An 11534-nucleotide genomic window follows, 5' to 3' on the forward strand; every position below is an offset into this window, starting at 1 on the left:
AAATGGTTAAAAGAAATATATGACTCTTGCATATCCAAATCAGTCGTCAAATATTGAGTTTAGGTTTAAATCGTGTTATTTGCTGCTGTTTAGGTTTTGTCAATCTTTATATTGTTTGTTTTTAGTATTTAATTTTAGAGGTTAGGTTTATAATATGCCGGCTCAAGTCTCCGTTTTTCGGACTAGTTTTATATTCCACAAATATTTTTTGTATGTTTCTAATGAAATTCAGATGGCAAAAAAAAAAAGAACGATCCATAAACAAGAAAATAGAAAAAATGGTTTATAATTAACTTGATCTAACAGCATCATGCCATCTAATAACAGGTACACTGGAGTGATTACTTATTATTATTTTTTTTCCTGTCAGAAAAAATATCAAATGGTATTATTAAGAGAACCAGCAGATGTTTATTGTTATATAAACTTGTCTACGGCAACCTGTTGACAAACACTACGGAAACATCACATGCATTCTGAAAAGCATCAAATCATTCAATCATTCAATCTTCTGAACATCTTGTATCCTGAACTTACACTCATCTCCCCCATTTAGTCGCATCAAAAAGAGAATTCTATAAAGTGAGTTTCATCGCCAATTCCTGAAGTGCGTTATCGCAATATGTAGAAGACCACTTGAGATGCTCCAGGCATTTATTATAAAGTTTCTTAGAAGTAGTATCAATTATGTTTTTGACAATAGACTGTATCTGGTTTAGTACTGCGTCTGAGATGTTATGTTGGAGATGATTGATAAAGAACTTTCCAAGACCGGGGATGTCTGATTTATCCGTTAGCGGATTTGATGACAAGATCTTGAAACAAAATTTAGAATCCATGGTTTTTAGAATCCATGGTTTCTCAGCAAATTGCCTCGAATTCGTATTGCTCAAATGTTTGTTTGAATCTTGTAGACGAGGATTGGCCAGAAAAGATGAACGAAACTAACGAGGCCGCCAATAAAATGTTATTTCTGAGGTATATAATTAGCAGACATTTTTGTGAAAGTTGTGGTTGCATTCTGTATGGCTTACATTTAAAACTCATATTTATTGTTTGCACTTTGCATGTCGAATAAACACAATGATCGTTAACATGGAGTTCTATTTTGTCAATCTTAATTAGAGATAATCAATATTCGTATCATTTAGTTTTGTCACAAATAGTATTATAAAATGAACACAAATCACAACATAATTTATATATACATCTACTTGAAGTAGGTCACAGGAGTATTAGATCTCGAATCCCACGTTCCACTTTCCTTAAGGTATTCATGGTATCTAGAGAACTCCGGCTTAGCCGTTGCTTTCTTCTTGCTACGGCGGCGATAACCATCAAATAAACTAAAGATCGGATGGCTCAGTTTGCTTGTCACCACTGTCTTATTTGGTTTTTGGCTTGGAAGCTTTTCCAAAATCACAGGAAAGTCTCCACCAAGCCTTATCGATGGAGCATAGTACGGGACGCTAGTTGACCTCCTCAGCTTTGCTCCGAGCAAGCTAAAGGTGGAAATCATCGCTTACACGCTCGTATCCGCCGCGACGGCTCCTTGTCCTCGTGCTTAGGGTTCTTATCATTTGCATATCTGGATTAGTTTTCTTTTTGTTAGGTAGATCAAGGCTTAAAATTGTTGGAAGAGAGGAGAGTTAAGAAGGTAATGGTGATGATGAGAAAGAGATAGACGTCACGAGAAAGTTATTGTTGTTTGTGGCTGTTGTAATTAAAGAGAGAGTTCTCGATTGCCTTTATATAGTTTGTTGACATAATTTAAAAATTGTAGGTACGAAATAATGAGTGTGCATTATTAAAGTTAGGTAGCCAATTTGGAAAATTCAAACTTCACCGGTCGTATCGTCTTTTCTATTAGTATTATACAAAGAGTAGGAATTGCGATGCATGATAAACGTTGTGTAAACAAAAGAATAAACACACAGACTTTATTTTTATAATTAAGAAACAAGACTTATAAATGTACGTGTCTATAAAATACTCAATAAACAAAAAGAAATGGCCAACGAGCACATGGTTGATGCCTTGATGGGTTAATATATTAGTAAATTACGTAACCAAATTATTGTAATTCATGATCAGCTACAAAGCTAAAAAAAAACCTGATGTGTTAACTTGTCAGATTAGAGAACTTGTCTTTTTGACCGGGAAATGGTACATTGTATTAAAATATGGCTAGTTTGTTTCCCAGAAAGATCCGATAGAATATAAAGAATATGAATTATATGCATAAAAGCAAAAGCAGTGTTCAAGAAAGCGATAGGCGATATTTGGGCAGTGATCCAGCGCCTAACGCCTAAAACGCTTAGTCAGGGCTTATACGGTTTTTAGACGGTTTAGGCGTTTACAATATAAAATATTATATATATAAAATTATGTATAAATATATGTTAGAAAAATAAAAAAAATTATAAATTATGAACAAAAGTAAGAAAAATACATTTATTTAAGTTATATTAAGATGTTTATAATTATGTATACATATATAAAACTTAATAATTTAAATATATAAAGTTAAAAATCAAATATTAATATTAAAATAAAATTTATGTAATTTTAAGCGGTTCAGGCGGTCATCTAGGCGTTTGCTTGAGCGCCTAGCGCTTAGACGGCGCCTAGGCGGCCGCCTAGATCACTTTCTTGAACAATGCATAAAAGTAATATACACAAATTTAGAATTAGTTTCAGTTTTGTTCATCCACTAAAAAACATATTGCAAACTCTACAAACACTATCAAAGTTTGAAAAATTTCATATATATTTTGTTTCACCATTTTTTTACGATTAAAGATATTCACATTTAAAAATAGCTTAAATTTTCATTGCCCAAAATAAAGCAAAATTTGCAAGCACTTGTCAATTTTTGAAAAACAACTCATTTCTTTTGTTTCGCCTATTTAGTAAAAAAAGGTTTTTGTTCACTAAAAGAATTCTAGACCAAAATCGATACTAATTTTCGAACCAGTGAAAATCTAAGTTTTTTAATATTTAAAATGCTTGCAAAAATCTAATTGATTACTTTGGTTCACAATTGATCAAGATCTGCCGATATATTGATCCGGATCCACCGTCATATCAATATTGGATCTGTCATTGTGAAACCATCCTCATCTACAGTAAAACCTCTATAAATTAATAATGTTGGGACTAAGACATTTTATTAATTTATAGTGATATTAATTTATCTATAAATTAATAATTATTATTTTATAGTGTAAATTAATAATTATTAATTTATAGATATATTTTTAATTGTTTATTTTTTAAAAAATTATGAATTGGAACAACTATAGCAAAATAAGATTAAACTTTCGGATGTTATAAATTTTATGGTTTAGGAATTGAACTTGTAATATTTAGAAAGCACTATTTACAATAAATTACAAATATTATAGACAAATTGACTTATACACATGAGACACATAAATTCAAATCTATGAATAATAATATCAATTCTCCTATTTTAATAATCTGTCAAATTATCAAATTGTAAATGATGCATATCTAAAAATTAAAACTTTAAATTTAATTATTTGTATGACATGTTATAAAATATTTTAGAGATATCATTATAGGTTGAAAATACAACATTACAATTGTTCTATAGAATTGAGCTTTAGGAGAAACATACACTATTATATCAGTATATATATATATATATATATAAATTTACATAATTATTAATTTATGATATTATTGGGACCATATTTTATAAGGAGATTTCGAAAAAATTATTATCTTATTATCTTATCGAATATTGTTAATTTTTACACTGGCCCGACTTGGGACCAGCAAAATTTATTAATTTATAGTGTTTATTAATTTATAGAGTATTAATTTATAGATGTTTTACTGTATTAGTAAAAGAGAAGTACAAAATCGATTATAGGTCGGTCAAAATTTTTTTAAAAAAATCTGAAATTAAACATTCAGATACTTGGAAATCGGATCATTTGTTGAGTATGGATAGAAACCCGAAAATCAAAAACAATAATTAATTAATTTTTTTTTTAGAAGATAATAACTAGCCAATTTTTATGAAAAACGTTTAAAGTTGTTACCATAAAAATCGAGCTATTAAATTAGAAATTTCATATACAATGTAAACATCTTTAATCTGGTTATTTAATTTGAGATATTTATGGAAAAATAATGGAACAAAAATAATCAAATTTTATATTATTAAATCCTCATTTATTTCATATTTTTATAATTTTTCTAAACAAAATTATGCTTATAAATTCAAATGACTACATATGGAAAAACTCTTAATTTAACCAATTAATACAGAATATTACACATATATTTTAATTTAATTCGTTTCTTAATTGTGGCCAATGATAATAAATATGGCTTGCTCACAAAGATATTTTTTGATTCGGAATCAAAACTAACATAATTGTGTATGACCTCTATATATATCATCTTATTAGCAAACTAAACATCACACATCTCCATTGTTTTTTATGAGAACCTATGTATAAAACAGCTCATTATCACGTTTTGTTTTTTTACGTTATAAAAACATTCATATTTTATGTCGTTTGTTTGTTAGTATACTAATCATGTAATCTGTTGTGCAGCTAATTCTAAACAACGAAAAACATATCAATAATGATTGTCATGTTCAAGAAATCTTTAATATTTTGCTTGAATATTTTTTCGTATGATTAATAGTTCATACCTTTTCTAACTAAATTTTCAAATTTAATATGATATTTTTATGAATGCAATCCTTTATGTGTAGGTCCGTCAAAACACATTGTAATATTATTTTTGGCAAAAATATATTTTTATGAATCTAATCTTTTAGTGGGTTGGTCCATTAAAATATACACTATGACTGTGTGTTTCTTACAAATATATATATATTTTTACAAATGTAACTAGGATTTAACCGTGGTGTACCACGAGATAATTATTTAATTTTATTTATAATGATGTTTGATTTAAGCGGTATTTAATTTAGTAATAAAATTATATTTTATTAACTTTTAGTATTTTTATATATAAGCGGTGATACAATTATTCTTAAAGTATTATAATTTTATCAGGATAAAAGACTAAAATTATGAAATATACTGTTTGTTTAATTTATAATTAATCAGAATAATATTTTGTATTTATTTAAAATAATACTATTATTGTTTTGTTTAATATATAATTATTTAATTGAACTGATTGTTTAGTTTTCAGTGTATACAGTTTAATGATTGATTTTTTTTTTGGGACACATATATAGAAAATAAATTTGCTACTAATAAGAAATGTAGAATTAATTAGTTTCTATTAAAAATTAATTTTATCAATTTACCATATTTTACTTAGTGCTTTTAGTGCAATTTTGTAGGGACTAAAATTTTAAATAAGCTAAATTAAAAGGATAGAAACCAAAATGTACTTCAAAAATGTATATATAGATACTTTACGGGTTGTAAGTATATTGTAATTGTGTATTTTGTTACAAATGTAATCTTTTAAAAATTGTTTTTTCGCATATACATTGTAAATGCATATTATTATAAATGTAAATTTTAATACGAATACAGTCTTTTATGAATTTATATTTTTACAAATACAATATTCGATAACTTTTATTGATATTCTAATTTCTACTATAAATCATATTTAAATAGATGAATATTTCTCGCGCTGTAGCACGAGTCTGATCCTAGTTATTATTTCAAACATCTACAAATTAGGTGAAAACAAACCTATACAAAATTATAAAGATGAGTTATATAAATGCTATATAAAATAATTATCTCCGCAAATATAACTCCTAACGTATGTGCAGCTATAAATTAGTTTAGTGTTATTTGAAATCTGTTATTGAAAAAGATTCCAAAATAATACTACAAATAAAAAAATCACATAAGAAAACAAAAACGGATTTTTCTCCTCTTTTGTTGAACAAGAAACCAAAAAAGCACTATAGTACCAAAAATGTCAGAAACATGTTCATTTCAAAACCAAAAACAAATCTTACACATTTTTCTCACTTTCGACTGGGTAAGATTCACAAACCAGATCTCAGTTTGCTGCATTCTGAATCTTGATGTTTCCAAAATTTCCAAGACAACGATGGACCAAATTTTTACTTGTGTTCAACCATTGTCTTGGCATTATACGATTGAGAATTAAACTATTTATAAATCAAAGCATTATAAGAAAAATGTTTAACATGTCATCCCAACGATTAAAGTTTAATATAAGAAGATTTTGGAAGGAAAACAATGTTTTACTTAAATAAAAAAATTAAGTTAAACTATAAATAAATAAGCTAGGACTGACAAGTTCGGACATCTTTATCGATGCTCTGCAGATTTGACAGATAAGTTGAGACAGCTCGGAGGAAGTCATATTGTCCAGCTCTCTTCCACTCATTCTCCTGTGAGAATTCAAGGAAAAGCATGAGCAACCAAAGAGTAAAAAAACACGAGCAACCAAAATGGAAAAAACATGAGCAACAAGTGAGAAGTTAATTACTCCTTCAAGAGCCATAATCTCTCAAACTCGCTCTGCATGGATTCAGCTCTTCGTTTCTCGAATTCCATCTCCCAACGCGACTGCAGTAACAGAAGCATTTAAATATACAATGAAATGCAAGGTAAGATACATCATGTATCATACATGACCGCATATATATATTATATAGTACGTACCTGTGGTGGTGCTTCATCACCTTGTTTCTCTCCAGAGCTGTTATATATCCCACCATATACCCAGAACAAGGCACAATTGGTTCAGTTATAACCAATCCCAACAGAAAAAAAAAGTGATCTTTTTACTTGTTTCTTTAGATAAAAGATTACCTTTTCATCGTAGCTTTATTCTTATCCCTTGCTTTCTTCATCTTCTGCAAAATCGTAGAGGGTTTGAGAATCTTTTGTAGAGGGCAGGTGAAATAGTCATAGAGGAAGACCTAGCCTAATGGACTGTATAAAACTACTAACCTGATTGAACACAATAAAACCAGAAGAGCCTTCCTCTTCCCTCACTTTCTGCTCATGTCATAATATAACCACAAGATGTTTGAGAATGACAATATTTTTTCACTAAGTAACAGGAGAAGTAATATATTCATGTGTTATAAACCTCTTCTTGGTTCTTCATAATGACCAAGGCTTCCTCTAGTTGGGATTTCAGCAACTGCACCTCAGCGAAAGTCAAACCGTCCAAATCCTTACCCGTCATTCTCCTATGGAATATATACAAGGGAAAGCTAATATGAACATCGATCCATGGAAACAGAAACGGGACAAACCCCCCAAAGCACGATATATCTGAGTTTCAAGTCCGCACAGGTCCTCGTAAGAAGTCATTGTATCAATCTCTCTACCATTCATTCTCCTGTGAGGATGACAAGACAATAAACCCCAAAATTTGAAAGAGCAAAGAGTTTGGCAGAGCAATAAGATGTAAATATGGTAATGAGTAATTATTACTCGTTAAAAAGCCACAGTCTCTTGAACTTGCTCTCCAAGGTCTCTCGAATTCCCGCTCCATTTGCAGCTGCAAAAACAAGAGCAGTTTTAAATACACAATCTGAGGCAAGAAGAAGAGAGAGAGGACCTGAAGAGAGCATAATAATACACGTACTTGTGCTTTCTCCTTCTGTCTTTTTTTTTTCAGAGCTGTACATATATATTCATCAGAGAAAGTCAAGATGATATCATAAGGTAACCACCTAAAAAAAGAGATCTATCACAGAGTCTGAGAGATCTACCTGCTCGTAGTAGAGCGAACCAAAACCCCTCTCCTCGTACCACTCGAAACCCCTCTCCTTGTGCCATCATTCTCCTCCTCTGCTTCCTTCTTCTGCAAAAATCATAGGATTTGCGATTTATGTCAAACATCTAATTAATGCAGGGGAAAGCTAAGAAGCCAAGAAAAGAGAAAAAAAGAAACTGGGAAAAGATGTAAGAAAGCTTCAAAAGTGTAGTGAACAACTTGAATAAGAATGTTCCAGGGAAATGGAATAGGTTTACCTGTTTGGAAAGCCTTTCATCTTCTTCTCGCTTTATCTTGTTCTGGAATATATACAGTCAAACAAGATGTTTTGAGAATTACTAGCAGTTTACAATAAGCAGGAGAAGGAAGTAAATCTATTCTTCTTTCAACCACCCCTAAATGAACAAGTTTCCTCACCTTTTGGTCCACCACAATGGACCTAACCTTCTTTAGATGACTTTTAAGTGCCTGCAGCTCAGTGTAACTCACATCGTCGTCTACACCGTGCATTTTCCTGAGAGTATGTATATATATGAATAAAGAAAGTCAAACTTCATATGAAACCTAAATGAATCTGAAAAAGTAGTAAGCGAGGCATACATACTTACATGAGCAGGTTTCGTAATCTCTCGACTTCTTTCCGCAACTGCAAGAAGCAAGAACATATATAGAAATCAATTTGATGATAAATTGTTGCATAAATGAGAATGAAGTGATGTATACATACCTTTGCTTCATTGTCTTGATCCTCTTCAGAGCCACATCCGTATCTAGAAGGAAGAAAAGGTTAAGGCGGAGGAAACTATTGCTTGGCTAAAATTTAAATGATCAAAGCATTCTCTGTATTTTATGTTGCAGAAAGGACAAAGATAAAAAGCCCAGTAATAGCTAGGAGAGTTGAGTTTACTCTAAATCAATCGTGAACAAGTTATCCTAATCACGTTGCAGCACTATTAACAAGTTACTCTCGAATTTTTGTGATTTACAAGCAAAGTAATTATGTCGCAGAGGAGAATTATTTTATTTTTTAGTATTATGATTTCAATCATGTAATATTATATAACCGTGATATAATATAACTCGTTTGTGTTATTTTGAAAAATTAATATGTTTAAATATTCATAATTTTAAACTTTTTATTAAGTTTTAATATATCAGTTATAAATTATAAACTTCTTCAAAATTCTATAATTTACTAGATACGGTAAATTTACGATATATGTATATTAAACACACACTTTTTATATTAGTTGAGTAATATATGTTCGTTTAAAAAAAAATCAAATCACAATATATACAGAAAAAATACATTTTTATCAATTTTATGTACTATATGATGATTCACTACATTTAAATTTTAAAATCAAAATAAGATGAGAAGAGAATAATTTTTATTTAATATGAAATAAATCTTCTAAATATCTATATTAATTATAGAATACTATATATATGGATATTTAAAATATTTTAATTCTGTTTGATTATAAGGATAGTAGAGAGAATTAACTAAACTTGTTTGGATATGAATATAAGCATTAAATGATATTAAATATAAAAAAAATTCAAAAACTGATTTTTGAGCAAAAACAGCTGCAAAATACTAGTATAAATGTGTTTGTACAACATTCCATTACTCTTTTTGTTGGGTATAAAACTAGGTTTTAGTCCACAATTGCATGCATAATGGTTTTTATTGTATTAGTACATTACGTAACCAAATTATTGTAATTCATGATCAGCTACAACGAAAAAAAAAACCTGATGTGTTAGATTAGATATATATATATATATATATGTGGACCAATCTTGTGCATATTCAAATGAGCTAGTCAAAAGCATGAGTTTGCCTTTAAGTTGTTGGAACTTGAAAGCTGCTAAACGTTTTGATTGAGGTGTGTTCTATTCTTGTATGTCAATCAAAAAATTAGACACCCAAAGATGACTAATGAGAAGACAAAAATTAAAGACAAGGATGTCAAGAGATTAGTATTAGTTTTAATATTATTAAAAGATACAGACACTCAAAATGAGTATGTGCAATGGTCATGCTCTAAGTAGTGCTAACTAGAGATTAGAGAACTTGTCTTTTTTGACCGGCAAATTATATAGATTATATTGTATAGTATAATTTGTCTAGTTTGTTTCCCAGAAAGATCTGATAAAATATAAAGAATATGAAATATATGTCGCGTAAAAGTAATACACACAAATTTAAAAATAGCTTCAGTTTTGTTCATCCACTAAAAAACGTAACTTGTAAATTCGGCAAACATAGAAACACTATTAAAGTTTTTAAAAAAGTAACTTAATCAAGTTTGAAAAAATATGATTGTTTTTTTAATTTGTATGAAACGGAGAAAGTATCATTTAATTTTAATTTTTTTTTGTCAAACCATTTAATTTAAACTCTAATTTACAATACAATCATGATAAATATAAACCTAGAGATTTGTACGGGAAATACTTTCACAATTTACCCATAATCTTTTTAGCTAACTAACATAATAAACGCTTGCCAAGTTTATTGAATTCGGTATAAGGCACAAGAATTTAGTCAATCTTCTTGGATACTGTGAAATGGTGAGGAAAAATTAATTTTTTGGAAAAACTTTCTGAGGTCTTTGACTCGTTTAGAGCTGATGCTGTTCTTGCCGGCAACTACATGTTCTCTTTGTGTAGTTAGTATTTACAAAACATTTAGTTTTGTTTTAGATATTTTTTATTTTGTCATACTTAACATATGTTTTACTCATTTTTTTCTTATAATTTTCATAGTTTTTGATTAATTTTGATCAATATTTTTTCTTTTGATTATTGTGAAAATTATTTCAAGGAGAAAAAGTCTAAGAAGTCTCTTTCCTGCAGGTATATACATCCATATTGAATTTCTGTTTTATAATACTTGGAAAAAAAAGAACTATTTGTTTGCCTTGTATATGACGTGACGTATATATGTTATTTACTTTTCGATGTCCAACTATTTTTTTAACATTATTGTTGCATTTTTATATATGTTCTTTTTGTTAAAAAAAGGAAAAAAAGATAATAAGTGTTTTTTATTTTATTTGAGATGGTTTACGATATCTTCATTTGCATATTGCAAATGGAAAGTGTTATATGCAACTTCGATAACCATCAAGTCATATCCCTTAACCTCTCTGACTTGGCTCTAGAAGTATTAATATTGAATATAGGGTACCTCCGAGATGACACCAAACACGCCAAGAGAGACTCTGGATGGTCTAACTCATAGGAGTTTCTACTCATAGGAGTCTAACTCTGCCATATCCTAGGTGTGGTGCCGCAAGGGTGACCATTCGCATTTCCGTGATGTAGTCATGAAAAGCAGATCCATCGCTGTGCCAAGTACTGCCGTGTACACCAGTAGACATTATCCTTCCAACAGTCAGTCCCCACCAATGTGGTGCCATTCTTATAGTGCGAGTCCGAACTTCGCAGCATCTTCTATGAGTTGACGCAATGAAACCCCACTCTGAACCGGAATCGTCATTGCCTCCACGTCCACACTTAGTGTACGGTTCAGAAACTCTGTGCTGATTAGCCGGCCGTCATAACCATCAGTGCAAGCAAGCTTCGTCATGCTGTGGGAGAATAATCTTCTGCTTTGCTTGTGTTCCTTGAGCTACGGCATCGAGTAGATCTTTCTCTGTCGTTGGATATGCTGTCATGGAAGCAATGCATGTCGAACGGTCCGAGAAGGCACCATAGGAATTGACTATGGTGCAATTTCTCCCATTAGTGCTACACTCGACCGGATTTGCTGGTGG

At 30.1% G+C, this 11534-nt stretch overlaps 1 pseudogene; it reads right to left on the reverse strand.

Annotated features, from left to right (window-relative positions):
• LOC104700276 lies at positions 1031–1705 on the reverse strand (annotated as a pseudogene).

The sequence above is a fragment of the Camelina sativa genome, chromosome 1, assembly GCF_000633955.1.
Source record: "Camelina sativa cultivar DH55 chromosome 1, Cs, whole genome shotgun sequence".
Lineage (NCBI taxonomy): Eukaryota > Viridiplantae > Streptophyta > Magnoliopsida > Brassicales > Brassicaceae > Camelina > Camelina sativa.